This window comes from Camelus dromedarius, chromosome 27, assembly GCF_036321535.1.
Source record: "Camelus dromedarius isolate mCamDro1 chromosome 27, mCamDro1.pat, whole genome shotgun sequence".
In the NCBI taxonomy this organism is placed as follows: Eukaryota; Metazoa; Chordata; class Mammalia; order Artiodactyla; family Camelidae; genus Camelus; species Camelus dromedarius.
Window position 1 is genome coordinate 5,588,903 of NC_087462.1, and position 10,361 is coordinate 5,599,263.

The 10,361-nt window shown below is 42.7% G+C and overlaps 1 non-coding gene and 1 pseudogene across 1 annotated transcript; one reads left to right on the forward strand and one right to left on the reverse strand.

The window, feature by feature from the left end:
* Positions 1-8,267: 8,267 nt before the first annotated feature.
* LOC105087682 (heterogeneous nuclear ribonucleoproteins A2/B1-like) lies at positions 8,268-9,378 on the forward strand (annotated as a pseudogene).
* A 602-nt stretch (positions 9,379-9,980) lies between these two features.
* On the reverse strand, positions 9,981-10,053 carry TRNAP-AGG (transfer RNA proline (anticodon AGG)). Its single transcript has one exon. It is a non-coding gene; the product is annotated as a tRNA-Pro (tRNA).
* Positions 10,054-10,361: the final 308 nt, after the last annotated feature.

Below are 10,361 nucleotides of genomic sequence, written 5' to 3' on the forward strand. Positions count from 1 at the left end.
CAAACGCACCACGGAGGACAATTAGTTGATAATGATGCCATGAATTAGAGACAAGTTGGCTTTGGGAAGGCGGGGAGGGATCTAGAAATTTAGAAATTTATTGTCAGACACTGGGAGAGCTATGATGGAGGGAGTGTGTTGTGAATTTGAGACTGTGCGTCCCAAACATTTGGAAAACTCAGGAGACAGCGAGTCCCCTTGGGAGAAAGGAGGTAGTGGGGACCCCACAGACCACAGCTTCTTCCACGCATAAAACCCCAGACACCCAGACTGAGGACCCTCCCCGTGGTCACCGCACAATCTAGGGGAGACGCGAGGCTGCGGCGAAGAGTTACGCAGAGAGGCTCCAGGGTCAAGGCCAAAGTCAGCGCGCGCAGTGACGCGACAGGAAATCGGGGTCCAGGCTGCGGGTCCAGCCCTTATGCTGCGAGTCACGGGACACTGAGGTCAGAGCGGCGTCCTGGGCAGAGTCGGGTGCGCAGACTCCGGAGTTGACCATGGGGGAGTCAGGATCCCACCGCCCCCAGTTCAGATTTAAACCCTCCCGTGTCCTGGGACACAGGCCCCACACACTCACCATTTCCGGGCTTCTGGGGTCCCCCGGCGCCCTCCCTTCCATTCCCGCTGCCGGCGCAGGTGACAGCGCTGCAGACGCGGCGGCGGAAACACCTGGGGCATCAGGCGCAGGTGAAAGAAGCCTCCACGTGGTTGGCTGAGCGTCGCCCCACCCACCTCCCCTTGCTGCACCCCTAATTGGACAGTTCACATAAACCCGCCCCCTTTCCCTGAGTGGCAACAGGGCAGGGACACGTGATCCAATGAAAGTGCTTCCACCAGTGGACGGGAACTTGTCCTTTCCTAGGATGTTTGCTTTTACACAACACTTGTTCATAGGTATTCTTAACCAATGCTTTGCAAAATCATAGGATGAAAATCACAGGATTTATGGGGAAACTGGAATTGGGGTTCAATACTCAAAAACTGCCCGGACATAAAAAAATAGTAATCTAATAAAACAGCGATTTTACATTTGTTGAATAGTTAAGAATTACAAAACCACTACAGGATATAGAACACTTTACCCTGAAAGAGTTCTGTCCTTTGCCTGTAGAAGGGGTCATCAGAAGGCTTGGACCTTGTGAGTTATTCTCAAGAGGTGGAAGGAGGCTTACCTGAAACCACAGTGAGTCAGAACCCAAGATGGATATGGGGATCCCTCCTAACACCTACTGACTGAGCTGGTAGATTTCCGAGCTGTGCACATGCGTTTTGTGTCTGCCGTTGCGACTAGGTTCAGCTGGGTGCGGTTTCCTACACTAAACTCGCGTTTCGTTTGTGTGCCTTGCAGATGAAATTGCACAGAAGCAATACAAAATTTACATTATGTTCAAGTTTTCCCCTAACATATTGGATGACACAGAAAATAAAATCATGTTTTCAAAACAAGCATTATCCCAGAACTGACTGTATGTAGACATAATTTTTTTCTAAACCACTTGAAAGTTGAAAATATCATGACACTTCACCATTCAGTATTTCAATAAGAATCACCAAACTCGGATGAGCGTCCTGTGTAACCATGATACAAACACCACGCTTCAGAAATTAAGAAACCTTTGGTGTCATCTAATATGCAGTGCATTTTCCAAATTTTCCCCAAAATCTCAACTTTTAGGTGGCCTTTTTGAAACTAGAATTCAATCAAGCTCCCTATATGAATTAGATTGTCTTTTTCGTGTCCCTCTATTTGGAATAGTCGTATTTGGAACTCTCCCCTTCAACTAGTTTTTACCATGATATTGACTTTTACAGACACCAGAACAGAATCTGCCTTCGTCTGCTTGCTTTAGATGTACTCTTGAATAGGGCTATACTTGAGTGGAATTATTCATAAAGTAAGTCTTCTTAAATGAGTAAATTGGAAAAAATTATTCATTGTCAAATCATTGTCAAATTGCTCCCGAGACAAATTCTCAAACAAGACATGAAGGATAAAGCTATCAAGAAGGGTCTTCAAGGTGCCCTGGTAGGAGGGGGAAGCCAAGCCAAGACAAGCGGCTGGCTCCCATCTGTTTCTCACGTGTTCCCATGCCAGTCCTATAAGGGTTTTGAAAGGTTTCAAGGTTGAGCAAGGAAAAAGATATGACCACTAGATGGCAGTAGACACACAAGCTTTATTGGGCAAATGTCTCGTTTGCATGCAGGAAAGGTACCTGGGATCGTGACACCTTCAAGAGGTTGTAACATGGGAATCACTACTCAGAAGGGAAGAAGGGCAAGGGAAACCCTACTGGAGAGAGGGGAGGTGGTCAGAGAGGAAGCCTACATGTCCAGACGATGTCACTCAGCAGCCTGGTGGGGAGTCTCTGGGTTAGACAGCTCTGAAGGGCAGCAGAGGCTTAAGCTTTTTATACTGAAAAGGTTTACCTTTCTCTGCATAACAGGCTTTTGATAAATAAACCACTCAGATAATATTATCCATATTATGTATAACTATCCATTATTGTTTTTTTTTTTTTCATTCAGATATTAGAAAACAATCAAAACAGCTTTAGCTCTATTCATCAGGGGATTTTCCCCTCTTTTTTTAAACGTCTCGGTGAACAACTACTCTCAGTCACCAAGACTCACAGATAGCTGTTCTCCCGCAGATCAATGACTAGCCTCAAAGCTTCTGCTACTGAATCTAGCCATGTCTTCCGTCACTGAGTGTACAGTAAGCACATCCTTATGACTATAGCCACTCCTGTATCCCAGAAAGCTCATTTTATAACTAAGATCTTTTCAGAATACCTTTATTGTAACTTGCCTGTTTTGTTTCATCAACTGACCGTGTAAAGTTTCACATCCGCATGAAGTATTTAATTTACACTTGCTTTTCCCATGTGTTATTGAAACTCAGAGTTTGAAATTTTTAATTTAAAATACAATTTTAAATTAAATTTAAAATTAACATTTTATTTCTGAATGCAGAATTTAGCCTATTTTTACTAGTATAATGTTTCCCTCATCCTTTTAAATCATGATTTTTTAACTTACTTGAGTTGGCAACTTTATCAATTACTAAGCTTCCATGAGCCTCTGTATTTTAATTCAATTTGTTAGAGTTTTTCCTCCAACAATGAACTTTAAACAATGTTTTCATAATATTGCCTTTGTCCATAACCTCTCTCATGTTTCCCCTCCACCCCAGAAATTTATTATTTCTCCTTGAAAAAATTTCCTGTCTTGTGAATTTGAGAATCAACATCTCTGCTTAAGTGATATTATGGTTCTAACCTTATTACTTTAAATCAAATACTTCGGGTGAAAATGAGCTCCTAGCAAAATTGTAACTATTGATAAAAATGTATCTCTATTTAATCAGCAATTTTATTTCCTATCATAATACCTCATCATATTTTGTTTCATTTTGTTGTATTGATTTTATTTTTTTAATATTTTATTTATTGTATTATTTAATAATTTTTTTTTTTTATTTTGGAGGAGAGTGGGGCAGTAATGAGTAATTAGGTTTATTTATTTTTAGAGGAGGTACTGGGGATTGAACCCAGGACCTCATGCATGCTAAGCATGTGCTCTACTGCTTGAGCTATACCCCTCCTTGTTGTACTGGCTTTAGAAGTCATTGGTGTGTCAATATTTTTATAATTACCTTCCTACCAATTGCTCTGTGTTTACTTTCCTCTTCCTTTTTCAATTTCTTAAGGAAGGGGCTCACATGATTCAAGTCAGACATTTCTTCTCTTTTACTGTAAGCATATAGTGCAACCATTTTCCCTCTCAGCACTATTTTATTTGCATCCCACAAATTGTGACATGCTGTATTTTCATGTTCATTGCTTTTACCTATTTTTAAAATTTCCTTTGAGAGTTTCTATTTTTACAATAGGTTACTTACAAGTGTGTTGAATAATTTCCAATTATTTGGAGATTTTCTCATCATCTATATGTTATTGCTTTAAAATTGGTTCCCTCGTGGTCGGAGAACATACTCTGTATGATTTCAGTTCTTTTTATTTTGTGCTTTTTTTTTTTTAAAGACCCTGAATATGCTCTATTTTCGGGGATATTTCATGGGGTCTTGATAATAATGTGTATTCTGCTATTGTTGAATGAAGCATCCACTCAGTTTCAACTGAGTGTTCCACAAATGTCTGCTTGAGACTGATGGTTGATGGTTGACCAGATCTTCTATATTCTTGCTGCCTTTTTGTCAGTTACTGTTGTCAGTTGCTGAGGAGGGTACTGAAGTCCTCAGCTATAGTTTTGGATTCCCCTATTTTTTCCACTCAGTTATCTCAGTTTTCTCAAGGTTCAGTTTTATGTTGAGAATTTTCAAACAGAAAGAAAACCTCAAAGATTTTTACATGAACACTTGTGATGCAGGAAAACGGATGTGGGGCGTGAGGAGGGCCGTGTCCCAGGTCTTGGTTGAGCCCCTAGGATGTGCCTGGCCAGGTGTGGGTTCTAGGCTTCTGCAGGAAAGAATTCACGTGCAAGCCACAATTGAGTAAAGGTAGCTTTATTCAGAGAGATACACACTGCATAGAGTGTAAGGCAAGAGAAAGGCGTGGGAGGTGTGGGAATTGGGTGCTCAGGTTAGAGTAAAAGTAGGTACACACTCCATAGACAGAGTGAGGGCCGTCTCCAAAGAGGAGGGAGTGAAAAAGGGCCGTTAGGCGTGGTGTTGCCAGTTTTTATGGGCTCCGTAGCTTCATACGCCTACAGGTGTGACCATTCCAGCTACCCTGGGGAAGGGGCTGGGATTCCCAGGAACTGGGCCACCGCCCATTCTTTAGCCTTGGGACTGTCATGGCTCCTGTGGACATGTTATTTATCACGCTGTTACAATGAGCATATAATGAAGCTCAAGGTCTACCAGAAGTCAAACCTCTTAATCCTCAAGGCCAACTGGGAGCTGAATCTTCCACCATCTTGGTGTTAATTGCTGTCATTCCTTGAAAGGTTGTGCCCTGCCCCCTTCCTGTCTCAGTATTATAGCTTGGAGTCCCATCAAAGGGCCAAGTCTCCTGATCTGGAAGTTGGCATTGGGGCCAGGTGGTGTTACAGAAAAAGACAAGGCACTGTCTCTTTAAGGTCTGGAGACCGAACTTATTCCAGTGCTTTCAAATGCAACCCAAGGGTGCATCCCAGGTAACAGAAGCAAAGACAGAAAGAAACCAGTGCAGACTCAATTCTGGGGCGTTCTCCCAAAAAAGAGAAAGGCTAACAGCACAAACTCTATCCCAGGGTGTTCTACCCCAGGAAGAGAAAGGCTAACAGCGCAACCTCCATTCTGGAGTGTCTGCCAGAAAGAAAAAGTCTAACCTTCCAGCATCCTCTTACTTTGAGAGGCTCCCAACTGGCGCAAGGGCCAAAACCGGCGCAAGGGCTGAAAAGCCAACACAAGGGGCCAAAAAACAAAGAAAAAATGGGGGAATCTCCCACCGGCAACTTCTACCTGGCGCGGTGATCAGAGGCAGGAGGCTGGGCGAATCTGGAGGCGGGATCTACAAAAAACAGACAGAAGGCGCAGAGGGGCATCTCATGGTTGGGCCCGAGAACCAAGGAGAGTCTTGAGGGCCAGATTCAGAGGAAGGGAGAGATAGAGGAAGAGGGAGATGGAGGAAGGATATTTAGAAAAGAAAAGATGCCTTTCCCTTGTGCATTCACCACTACGGGCCGGGGGTCATTTCTGTCACAGACCGAGTTTCAGAGCCCGCTGGGAGTAGCCCGGCCTGGGTTCCTCAGTCTGCGGCAGGACTTCAGGGGATTTCTGAACGCTAGGGGGCAGCAGGAAGGTATAAAAGAGGAAAGGAAAATAGAGGGAAGCCTGCCCTGATGACCTGGCCTCCAGAGCAGAGTGTCTGATCAAGCAAGGGGGACACTCCTGCAGGGAGAGGGAGGAAGAGAGAGACGTCCGAAGGGCTCCCACAGAGTCCTAGCCACGTACGGGCCACCAAATGTCACGTGCACAACGGGGTGGCCCGCACGGCGACATGGTGATGGGCAGGTTGGTAAAAGAATTTACCAGAGACAAGGTATGGGAATAGAAAGGAGTTTATTAGGGTACACTGTCATAGACGAGGGGTGCCTGTGTGAGCCTGGACATTCTTTGCTTGATAAACATTTAAACCGAATCTATTTTTTTTCCATTATTATTTCCATAAATTTTTGATAAATTTTTGTATATAGAAACTTCCATCCCTATTTTTGTAGAAGTTATCCATAGTGGGAGAAAAGAAATATTACAAAGTTGAGAGAAACTACAAATACCACCCCATACATGTAACACAAATGTGTTGTATTGTTTTCATCTAAGACCGTATACAACAGAGTCAACAGCCCCATACTATTGTCTTCGTGTATAATGATTTAAGAATCTCTGTAATCCCCTTGATCTGAGATAGGGCATATCTCAGGATTACCTGCTGATTGGATTGTCCACTCCTTCTATGAAAGTGCAGTCCGAGGCAGAAGTCTCTGCAGTTTCCAGCCAGCCTCCGACGGTCTGCATCTCAGGAGCGGGTCACAGCACAGCCCGGGGAAGATGGGGGGACCTGCGTGAGGCCATTTTCCCCATCAGCTGATTCTGGTGAGTGTGGAATCCATGTGGATGGTAAAAGTGTCCTTTTGTATCACTTTTTCTTCTGTAAAATCTCTTTAAGTTAGCAGAATTCAGCTCTTAAAACAAGAAGTTGTCTTATTGAAAGTTATCTCCTTGGTGTCAGTATTAAGGCATATTCAAGAGTTTGTATATTTTTGGATCTGAAGCTTTCTTGGGAAAATGGTCCAGGTTTTTGTTTTTAAACCAGCATCACTAGGCACTGGAAGTCGTATTTAACCCTGTGCTGTTCAAATTGTTCTTCTCTGGAAAATTCTTTACCCACATGTGCTTGGTTTTATTTTTCTTTCTGTAATTAAGTGCTCTGCTCAAATATGTCATCAGTCAGGCTCTCCCTAATATCTTCAACTGAAATTGTAGTTAATTCTTTCCTCCTCTCCCCCTTCTTACTTCTCTTCCTCCTTATCTCCTCTGTCTCATGTCTATTAACCCTTCTCATCAAGATTTTTAAAAACCTGGGGCAATGACTTTGTTAAGTGAAAACCGGAATCATGGGTTTGAGTACACAAGTGGCATATATTAAGTGCTGTATAAATGTGAGGATCAAGCAATTTTCCCTGCGGACGGGACACCTTGAGCCTTGAAAAGGGTAGTGTTGATAATTATGGCGGGACAACAGGAATGAAATGAGATTCATGCTTTCCCCCTTTAAAAATATATCTAAGGACAGAAATGAGAGATTTCAAAAGAAAGATGCACTGATGAGCTTTACGCTTTAAACAGATTATTGCAACTAGAGTCTTAGACTGGATTACAGAGAAAAAGGATTTGAAATCTTAAGGGCAATTGATTGCATTCTACCACAGAAGAGATTATGCCATTATAATTATAGTTGAGTGAATTTATTTGAAAAATTCAGGGAAAAAAGAGGTTTCTTGGAAGTTACCAAGCCCATAAATACCAACAACTGCACACCTCGTGGCTTTTTCTCTTGCCTTTCTCTTGCTTTTTGAGATGCCCAACACCCTTGTCATTGGACTGTGTATCTACTTTTACTTTAAACCCCACCCCTACACCTCGTGGCCTCTCTGGCCTTCTGAGACTGCCTATGCTCTTTCTATGGAGTGTGTATCCTCTGAATATACCTACCTTCACTCTAAAAAATAATGAAAAGAAAAAAGTTTGAGTTTGAACAATTCCTGAGCATTGCCTAAGAGAAACGCAATAAGTGAATAGTATTTCAATGTAAAACTTCAAAGTCCACACCAGCTTTCTGTTGACTGATTCTCCAATTTAGTGAGAGAGAAAAAAAAAAAAACAATAGAAAATAGATTGTAATACACATCCAATTTTAAAATAGGAAAAAATTACATTGTAACTGACTATACTTAAATTTTTTTGAATAATAAATAAATAAAATTAAAAAATAAAGCTGGAAAAAATTAACAGAAAACATAATATGAATTTTGATTACTAGATCAGGAAAGGTCACTCTGCGGAACGGTGTTTTGCAGGAAAACTGAAAGGAGCTCGAGATTGATTCAAGGGCAGCGGTGGCGACAGAGGCAGGAGCAGCAGCGCCGGGTCCCCCGCAGGTGCTTCCCGCACGCGCTGCTCCTGGACCAGCCAAGGGTCTCCCTGCAGGGCGGGGACCGGTCAGGTTCGTGTCAGTCCCCTGAGATCTCCCTCAGCCCGGAAAATGGCTGAAGTGACTGAGCACGAGGAGGAGGAAACTTGTTTCAAAACTGTTACTTTCTGGAGGAGAAAGAAAGAACAGGAAGAATTCTGTAAACTGTTTATTGGCAACTTGAGCTCTGAAACCACAGAAGAAAGTCTGAGGAACTACTACCAGCAGTGGGGGAACCTTGCAGACTGCATGATCATAAGGGACCATGCAACCCAACAATCTAGAGGATTTGGTTTCGTAACCTTCTCCTCCACGGCCGAGGTCGATGCCGCCATGGCTGCCAGACCCCATTCAATTGATGGGAAAATGGTTGCGCCCAAACGTGCTGTGCCAAGAGAGGGTACTGAAGACCGGAGGGCTCTAGCAACTGTGGAGAAGCTGTTTGTTGGTGGAATTCAAGAAGACACCGAGGAACACCATCTTAGAGATTACTTTGAGAGATATGGGAAAATTAAAACCGTTGAGATAGTTACTGATAGGCAGTCTGGCAAGAAAAGAGGCTTTGGATTTGTCACTTTTGATGATCATGACCCCGTGGATAAGATTGTGTTGCAGAAACACATCATCAATGGTCATCATGCACAAGTCGGAAAGTCCTTGTCTCGACGTAAACTGCAGGAGGTACCAAGTCCTAGCAGTGGAAGAGGGGGCCACGCTGGTTTTGGACCTTCTGCTGGTGGTGGAACTGTTAGAGCAAGACAAGGACGAGGAAGTACCTTTGAGGGATGAGCTGATGGATTAAGAAGTGGTCGGTGGACTTGGGCGTGGCTGTGATACACGTGGAGGACCAGGAGTGGCAGTTTTGGAGGTAGCCCCGGTGGAGGAGGAGGAGGATGTGGTGGTGGAGGGCCTCGATACTCGTGGGAGGGTCATCCAGTGGAGAAAACCGTTGTCCAGGAGGCAGTGGAGGAAGTAGGGTTCATGGAGAGACAAGACAACTCAAGCTCCTTTCTATCCATCATGGGATTCACTGTTTTATTGGAGAGGATGAGAGCCCAGAGGTCTCAGAACAGCTTCAGGCTATGGAAATCACAATCTTAAGGAAACTCTTAGTCATGCATAAATAGGCAGCGAAATGGCAGCGTACACCAGAGCAGGTGCAGAGAGCCATTTCGTGAATGGACTGGATTACAGGAACAATACCTTCCAGCGGAGGAAAGACTGTGGGGAAAAAAATTGCTTTTGAGAAAGTTTCTTTAACTTTTTAATTGTTGTTTCTTTGTAGTGGTCTCTAAGAGTGTAGAAGCACTCCTGATAATGTTAAATTTGCAAGTATCGGGTGACATCTGAAACCTTTTGCAAGATTTTTCTCTCAAAGTTTTGAAAAGCTATTAGCCAGGATCATAGGGGAATGAGCTGTAACATTATTCCTGTAAAAAACTGAAGTGCCTATGCAGACTGAAGAAGCTGTTGTACATTTAAATGATCTAATAAAAGTCTTTTCAAAGGAAAAACATTTGTAGATTGTCCTCTTTCATTGATAACTTTTGCACTATTTTTTGAAATATTTTTCTAGTTTTATTAAATATTGTTAACATACAGCACTATATAAGTTGAAATTTGCAGCATAATGATATGACTTACATATTATGAAATAATTACCATAATAATTTTAACATTAATCTCATAGTTACAAAATATTTATTTTTTATGAATAGAATTCCAAGGATTTACTCCTTTTTGAGGGAAGGGTGGGGGGGGTGCTTAGCTTTAATTATTTTTTAATGGAGGTACTGGGGATTGAACCCAGGACCTCGTGCACCCTAAGCATGCGCTCTACCCCAGAGCTATACCCTCCTCCCTTAGAATTTATTCCTCTAACAGCTTTCACATAGACCATACAGCAGTGTGAATTACGGTTTTCTTGTACATTACATCTTTTGCTTGTATTTATCTTACAACTGGATGTTTGTGCCTTCTGACATCCTTCATCCTCCTTCTCTTCCCACTAATTCTCTGCCTCTGGTAACTACAAATGATTTTTTTTTTATTTGGGGGGGGTTATTCCACATATAAACATACAATATTTATCTTTCTCTGCCTTCTTTCACTTAGCGTAATGGCTTCAAGGGCCATCCCTGTTGTTGCAAATGCAGAATTTCCTTA